Raw genomic sequence first — 7,061 nt, 5'->3', positions numbered from 1 at the left:
GAACAGCAACGTTTCCTGTGTGCAGAGCTGTGCATGGAGAGGGTCTCGTGTGCTTCTGCCTCAGGATGTGGCACCAGGCTGCGTTAACACAAGTCGGGTGCATTGCATGCAAAGCCAGGCTGCTACCTCCAGGCATTTGTGTCAAAATCCTGTGTGTTACGTGCCGGCAGTATCCTGCTGTCCCTTTCTAGCAGTGACTCGAGAAGGGACAGTTGTACTGTGCCTGACTTTTGTGCTGAGGCCTGATGCTCTGAGACCTAGAAGGAAACCATCAATCTTACCTTTGTGCGTGAGCTCTGGTAAGTGAATCTTGCGCCTGAAAATAAAGACCTGTCACATAATGGAAGCAGGTTCTGGTACGCCGATGTGCTGAAAAACATTTAAGCAGTATGTGAGGGTGGTTTTGGTTCTGTAACGGCAGTGGCTTTCCCTCAGGGAATGAGCTGCCAGATTTTTCTGGCCAGAGTTTAAGCATAATCTTATTTATGTTTCTGTCCTGACACATTCATTGCAATGATGAGTGTTACCTTTGTTCTTTTATTTAACCCCCTCCAAAGCAATGTGTGTGGTCCAGTTCAGTGATAGGCAGGTGGCCTGACGAACAAAAAGCCACATAGCAGGTGGATGGTGATTGCTGCCAGTGTAACTTGTGTGCCTGATGTATCCGAGGCCAGAACAAACGTGCTTTACCAGCACCAACTGCGCTGCAGGTGTGTTGGGAGGCCTTAGTTGCTGTCTGTGTCTGTCCAGCTCATTGTGCTGGGTAATACAGAGCATTTAAGATAATAGGGGAGAATTCTGGCCTTTGAGATGCCTGTGAAATGAAATGGGGATGTGTGTGCAGTGCTCAGCTTTAGTTATTCACCACGGTGCAATCTTAATTGCTTCAATAAACCCTGACCTTCTCCTGTCAGCAGTATACGTGCCTCTAAAACTGCCGTGACTCTTCCTTGATGTTGGGCACCTTGTGCGAGAAGGAAGGCTGCCCGAACAAATCTGAGTGTCAGGAATCGGACTCTGTCACTCCCACTTCACAGAATCCATCCCTAGGTGTTATCTCCCTTTATGTTAATAGGAATACTTTAAAACACTGTTGTCTTTGAAACCTTCTTGTCAGGGCCCTGTTGTCCTGCCTCCTATTTCTTAGCACGTTAAAAAGGCTGCTGTTCTGCAAGCTGCCGTAAGATCCCATAGCTGTGGAAGCCACGTAGTCTGCCTTTGTGTAAGTAAAGCAAAGCTGCCAACAGCGTGAATGAGGAGATGCTTTTCTGGCCATTAAACAGACCTTGGTCAAGGGAATTTTCTCTGAGACCTTTCTTCTTGTTTTCTTTCTGCTTAAATAGTCTGTGTTTCAGAATGTGTTCTTCTGAGAACGGTACTTAGTACGTGCTGGAAGGAATTTTGTTTCAACATTTCATTTTTCTTGTATTGTGTACACAGCAAGTAAATCGTCTAACTTCATAATTCCTGTCTTTTTCCATAAATCGTCTTTGAGGCATGGTCAGGGGCTCAAATTTTTTTCTCATGTAATCCTAGATTTATTTGTCTGATGTAAGTTGTTGATCTTCCAGCAGTAGCTTAATCCTACTGTATCAGTCTGTATCATTACGGGTGTATTATGGAATAAAACGTTGGAGTGGTTTGCACTTAGAACGCTTTTCCCATATCACTCAGATTAGGTTTGTAGTTTTAATTAACTTTTTTTTAACCATCTTTTATATCCATAATGTGTTAAAAACAGGCAAACTCTAATTGAAAGCACATTTCTTAGGGATACAAATAAAATTTGCGTTGAGGAACAAACAGATCAGATAGTTTTTGATAACTTCTCTGCTGTTTCCATTGTGTGTTTAAAATACTTAGTAGTGATGGGCAGTCTGTAAGCTGTGAGTGTAGGTTGCTTTATTCATTAAATGTTATCTCAGAAGCAATGACAGAGGAGGTTGTTCAGTGATCGTTCTCTTTCACAGAGTGTAAAAGTTGGAAAAATCAGTAAAGAATATATTCAGCGCAAGTTAATGGAAAACAGTTTAATTGGAATTTGTGCCAAAAAAAACTTTGGAAGAAATGTTCAAATTCTTACACAGAGGCTTTCGTTCTTCTTCTAAGCCTGGCATCTTAATTCTCAGTGCAAAACCAGTTCCCTGTGTGGTGCTATTGGTCACTGGTACCATTAAGAAGGGAAAATGTCTTGTAAGCACTAGGCTATTTTGTGATTTTTTTTTTAATTCTTTGGTTGTACATGAAGTAGGCTTTCCTGTAAAGGTTAGCATAACTTCGTTTATTCCTTTCTCTTTTAAAGTTTATTCCAATTATTTTCCATGCCACTGCTCCAAACCAGAGCCGTATCTCTAATGATAATATCCAAACAGGTACTTTCTTAAGAAGTTCTCCTTACCTATGTTTCACTGTACGTGCAGTATGCTCTGGGTGCTGGCTCGGGGAAGGGTGGCTTTGCCAGTTACACCCGCAGAAGTCTGCCAGCCTGCCAGAGGAGCCGAGCGCTTGCAGAGGCGTTAACCTGCTCTGGGGAAAAACAGCTGGGAGGGTTTTGCTTCACGGTGCGCTGGTGGCAGCAGCGCCTATGCCTGAGTAATGCTGGGAGCTGGTGATCGCTCGCACTGGGGGTGGGAGTCACGGGAGCTGAGCGATGGTGCTGAGGGGGAGGCCTACGCAGCCCCGAGAACACCAGCATCTCTTCCCAGTCTCTTGTCTAAATTCACCCTTCCAGTGCTGATAATACTGGTGAGGTGATGAGGTGTCAGAGCGCTGGTTTGTAGATGGGCTGTGTGCAGAAACTAATTAGCAGGTCCAGGGGGTGAAGGCACGGGGGCTGGGAGACTGAGTTGTGCCCTGCAAGGAGCTCAGCCTGTTCCTCGCACTGTGCTGTGTAAGGAAATAACTCCCCCTGCCATGGTAGTGCTGATCAGTGCATGCTCCTAGAGCGAGAAGGAATTGCAGAGACCAAACATACCGATGAGGGCAAACAACATTCTCAGTCCCAGGTGAGACCCAAATATAACATGGAAACCCCAGATGAGACTTTTTTTTTTTTTTTGCAGTTACTGAAGTGTGGTGAGATGTCATGGTTTACTTTACCATATAGACAGGAGAGACTGAAACAGCCAACGACTGGAGGTGGGCTCTTTATTCACAGCCTATGGACTGTGGCAGTACCAAGGATAAGCAGAACTGTGGTCCTAGAAATGCGAGATGTTCCCTCTAGTCTACATGAATAAATGATGGATGAAATGGCTGCTGTATTGTAAATGGAATTTATAATGTTAACAATATAATACAGTCTCTTGCCACAACGGGTCCGTTCCCAAGTCGTATATTAGGTCTCCTTTCTTGTCTTTAAGATGCTTGGAAAGGAGCCCAACGCGTTATTCTTTAATACAAATAAATGTAAGCTAAGCAGTCTTGTACATTGAATATTGCTGACATGAGACCTTCCAGCCATACGTACCTGTCTGCTAAGGCCTCGACTAATTTGCCACTAACTCCCAGGCAAACAGTGATAGGAATGAAAACAAAGGTAGCTTGAGTACATTCAATACTGTGAAAGAGTAGAAAACTTGTTTTATCGCCCTGACAGGCTACACTGATGTGACTGTCCCGTTTTGTCTTGCTTGCACTGTTTTATCAAGCAAGATCTCCTTCCTTTGCTACAAAGGAGGTTTCCCTTCTCTGTAATCCCTGAAATAGCACAGAGCAGGGTCGGGATGGAGCTTTTGGAGCTTTGTAGTGCTGCTGGACGGGAGAAAACATAGCACTGGGGAAAAAATCGATATTCTTAGGCTTTCCTCACACAATTCACCCTGCAGTGATGCTTGTTATGACACCTCGAGAATCAAAATGATAAAAGGAGCCTTTAGGACAGTCTGAAGCTCATTTCTGCATCTCAAATCACTGTGCAATTTTTAGCTGGTTTCCGCATGACAGTGGCCAAACACCACATCCGTGCCAGAAGGGCTGAGACGGTGGCCATGGAAAGCTCTTCGACTCCAGATCTGCTGTTACTTCTGGCAATAACACTCTTAATACTTCAATGCCTTTATTTACTTTTGAGGCTCTTCACAGAAGCCAATTATAGAATAAAAGTAGTTGGTGAGACCAGTAACTCCGTCACCACTAACGGCATGCTGCTTTTGCTACTCTAGCCTGCACAAGGCCTACAACCCCTCTTACAGATGAGACGTCTGCTTCCCCGTCTTCAGCACAAACAACACCAACCAACAACCACCATGCCTGGTAAGTTCCAGCAGACATTTTATTTCCCCCCCTCCTCCTTCTGTCTGCAGGTCACGGCACCTATAGGCTTCACACTTCATCTGGTGAGTGAGTAAATGTGCATAAAGCCAGGCTGCTGTTGACTTCTCCACAGCTGGGGCTGTGGACCCAGCCTGGCCACTGTGATCCCTCTCACCAGGCGATTTTGGTTTGGAACACCTAGATCTGTCGGTACTCTAAATAGTTAAAAATCAGAGAAGAATTTGAGGTAAACAAGAAAAATCAAAAGCTCTTCTTGTACAGCTTGAAGAGGTCACCTTTTTGCAGACGGAAGTATAATTTAAAAACTTTTTCAAAGGAATCAAATGCTGGCTGCACACAGGCGACAGGATACACATGAAAACCTCTTGAAAGAGCGCAAGTGGCTTTTCTCGGAAAGAGAAGTACCCGTTGGTTAACCTTCCACTAGTGAAGTAGCAAGCTCGTTGGACAGCTTGTCCCATTTAGGACAACTTCCCCATTAATGCACAAACGTCTCTTAAAGAAGAACTTTAGGCTCTGCAGGTACTTGCTGTGCTGGTTTCTCTCAGTCTGATTTCAATAATGCTCCATTCTCCTTGTGCACGCACCTCGCTGCTAACTGATGGCTGCAGCTAAGGGGTTTTCAGCGCTGAAGCTTTCTGTAGCTTTATTTTCTTAAATACCAGGCTTAAGTCTGGTGTGAGATTATCTTTTCCTGTCTTGCAGTGATTTCTGTTAGGTGACTGCAAGTTGTTTAGCACATTTGGGCAGGTAATGCAGCGTCCTGACACACAGCAAGCGGGGTTAGCCCCGCGCAGCAGCCGGGAGAGGAGATCAGGAGGTTGACTGCCCTGGCTGGAACTTGCTCTTCTGCCTCTGCTCCTGCTCACAGGCTGAATGCCACTTAATTTCCTCTGGGAGATGAAGTCTGGAGCGTTTGTCCTTTGCAATTACTGTTTCAGAGGTCTGTGCTTCTGCACCAGTAGCAAGAGCCTAAGGATGGTATGGGTAGGGTGGAGGGTGGGCTTGTGTTTGGTTTCTCTTTTTTCCTGAACAGTTTTCAAGTGTCCTCTGGCAGAACTGCAGGAGGATTAGCACCACAGCTGTCCACTTCTGCTTGCAGTTACTAAACTATTCAGCAGGCTTTGGTTAAAGAAGTCCAGGACTGAACATTAGAGGTACTTGGGCTTCACGGGAAGGTAGCACCAACTTTGTGACTTGGTTAGGAAGCCAGTGATGTTTTATTGTAAAAGCAAACAAAGAAAACCCCAAACCCAACCAAACAACACCCGATCAACCAAAGGAAAATCCCCCAAGGGCTAGTGTAATGGTATATCACCTACAGCAATCTCTCTCGGGCTGTTCCGAGCTTTGTTGTGCTCTCCTGTGGTTATTTTCTGTGGGAATTCGGTGCTGTTGCTCCTTGACACGTTCCCGCTTGCATCGCAATAAAAGTGTGCAATTGCAGGGAAGCTGCTGGGTGCAGAGCTTGTCTGGGATATAGCTTTATGAAGTAGTAAATTTTCTGTTGCTTAATCTAATTTGCTAGAGAAAAACACTAGTGCAGGGAGAGGAGAATGTGTGCTTCACCTTCCAGAAGTGCCATTAGAGATCTTGATCTTGTTACAGTCTGTTCTATGTTACTACTTGTACGAACGGTAGCGTATGAGGATTTTAAATATATCTCAGTAAGAAAGTACAAAGAAAGAGCAAGTGTCAATAGCAACAGACAGCAAATGACTGCATTAAAGGGAGGAAATGCTTGTGTCAGCCCACTCCCTCAGAAATCAAATCTCGGCAGGGTGCGTTTAACCCTCGCTTCTTTTGTGGTGGATTAAGTCCTGTGACCTTTCTCTGTGATGTTAAATGCTGAAGTCCTGGTCACTCAGAATAGGTCCCACATTTCTTCATGTTGATCTTTGATGTGCCGGTGTCTGTCCTGCGCCTTCACTCCAGTTTTCTTCTGCTTCCTGTAAGAAAAATTCACTGCCTCCCTCTCAGGGGAGGTGGCTGTACGGTGGGGTGTGCAGCATTAGGCAGGACGATGCTGCGGGCTCTTGGACTTGCAAAACTTGGTCTGTTCCCAGTGCCAGCCACAAGTGATGAGTATGAGCTGTAGGAACAGGACAACAGAGCACTGACACAGAACAGACAGCTTGAGAGAACTTATTGGAGAAGCACTCGAGCAAGGACACCAGACCTGGAAATGCCAGGGGGGCTCCAGCCTGGACTGCATGGGGCTCCTGGGCTGGCTCAGGGGGCAGGAGGACTGGATCTAGCTGGTGCACTCCTCCGCTCAACCGGCTCCTGGCTTGGTAAGGCTTTGGCTATGACAAAATTAAATTTCTTGTGTTGATGATGCTTCTGTTGTTCTGACAGAGTTCCCTTATTTCTTGTCTCGGGTTTCTCCTGCCTTCTTTTACATGCTTGACTGCATTTGCTTCCTCCGATAGCAGCACGTTTATGAGCCTTAAATGAGCTGATTCTCTCTGAGCTCTACACTGAAGTCCCTGGCTGTGGCTGCTTGAAGATATTGAAATAAACAGCTTTTTCTGCAGCATGGCACCCGCTCTGTGGGGTGATGCACCGGGGTTGGACAGCTGAGATCCCCCCCCTGGAGAATTATCCCTGGCCTCTCCAGCCTTCTGCTGCAGGCTCATTTGGAAATGGCACTTCAGCACAAGACCGGCGCTTAATATATCATTCAGGCTCTGTTCATTGTCTACAGATAGTAGTGTAACCTAAGTTCAGCAAAGTAATTAGGAGAAATAATTAATGGCTCTCAGTGATAAAGCAACCCCTCTCTC

Source organism: Cygnus olor, chromosome 19 (genome assembly GCF_009769625.2).
Source record: "Cygnus olor isolate bCygOlo1 chromosome 19, bCygOlo1.pri.v2, whole genome shotgun sequence".
Classification (NCBI taxonomy): Eukaryota; Metazoa; Chordata; class Aves; order Anseriformes; family Anatidae; genus Cygnus; species Cygnus olor.
The sequence above is the reverse complement of the archived record's forward strand: the minus strand, read 5'-3'. Positions refer to the sequence as shown.